This window comes from Lucilia cuprina, chromosome 5, assembly GCF_022045245.1.
Source record: "Lucilia cuprina isolate Lc7/37 chromosome 5, ASM2204524v1, whole genome shotgun sequence".
In the NCBI taxonomy this organism is placed as follows: Eukaryota; Metazoa; Arthropoda; class Insecta; order Diptera; family Calliphoridae; genus Lucilia; species Lucilia cuprina.
The window spans coordinates 47,964,407-47,965,551 of NC_060953.1; positions in this window are offsets into that span (position 1 = coordinate 47,964,407).

Consider the following 1,145-nt stretch of genomic DNA (forward strand, 5'->3'; position numbering starts at 1 on the left):
AGTTCTAGTTCAGTTCTAGTTCAGTTCTAGTTCAGTTCTAGTTCAGTTCTAGTTCAGTTCTAGTTCAGATCTAGTTCAGTTCTAGTTCAGTTCTAGTTCAGTTCTAGTCAGCTCTAGGTCAGTTCAGTTCTAGTTAACATTAAAGTATTTTAGCTCAATCCATTTTATTGGACCTTTCAAATATTTATGTAAATTGTCTTTTTTGAATAGATACATACCACAGCATGGACTAACGATAGACTATAGTCTTTACAATATTTCTCACTCCACTAATCAAATGTATTTATCTTAAACAATTTACACTACAACAATTGAAAACTTTTCACAAACAACAGGAATCCTTTTTATTGCCATACAAAGACTTCTTTCATCGGACTTATTACAAACAGCAAGCAATAACTAAAGTAACAAACTTTTAAACTTGTCATAGATAAAAGAATCCTTAAAAGAGACATATTTTATAAGAAGAATATATATAGAAAAACATGTTTACACAAAAATAATTTATACAAATTATGTTGTTAAGCTGCTACTAAAAAAGTTATTTTCTTCACCATGATGATTAGCGATGACATTAAAGTGAAAGGATGGAATGAGTTTTATTACAAAAAATAAACCGTATTAATGAGAATAATGACAAGTGTTTTGTATTCAGTTTCTTTAATTTGTATACTTATGCTGCTTCCGTAAGAAAATTATAAACTTTAGTGTTTAGTTTTATGTTCTTTATAATAATCAATCTTAATTGTTTGGATCTTAAATCGCAACTTATGATTGATTATTTGATTATAAGCTAATTATGTTAATTTCATTTTAATTACCAAGAAAAACAACTGGAAAGAAGTTGAGGGTATAGCAGAAGAATATGCTTAAGACAAACAAGTATGGAAAAGACCTTGAATAGTATGATTATGTATTAGTTGGAAATTCTGATGAAGCTTAAAGTAAATCCAATTGAAATGAGTTAATATTGGAATGATTCGTAAAAAATAACATTATGTTTTAAGAATTTAGAACTAAACTAGAATTTAAACTGTACAAAATTAGAACTGAACTAGAACTGAACTAGAACTGAACTAGAACTGAACTAGAACTGAACTAGAACTGAACTAGAACTGAACTAGAACTGAACTAGAACTGAACTA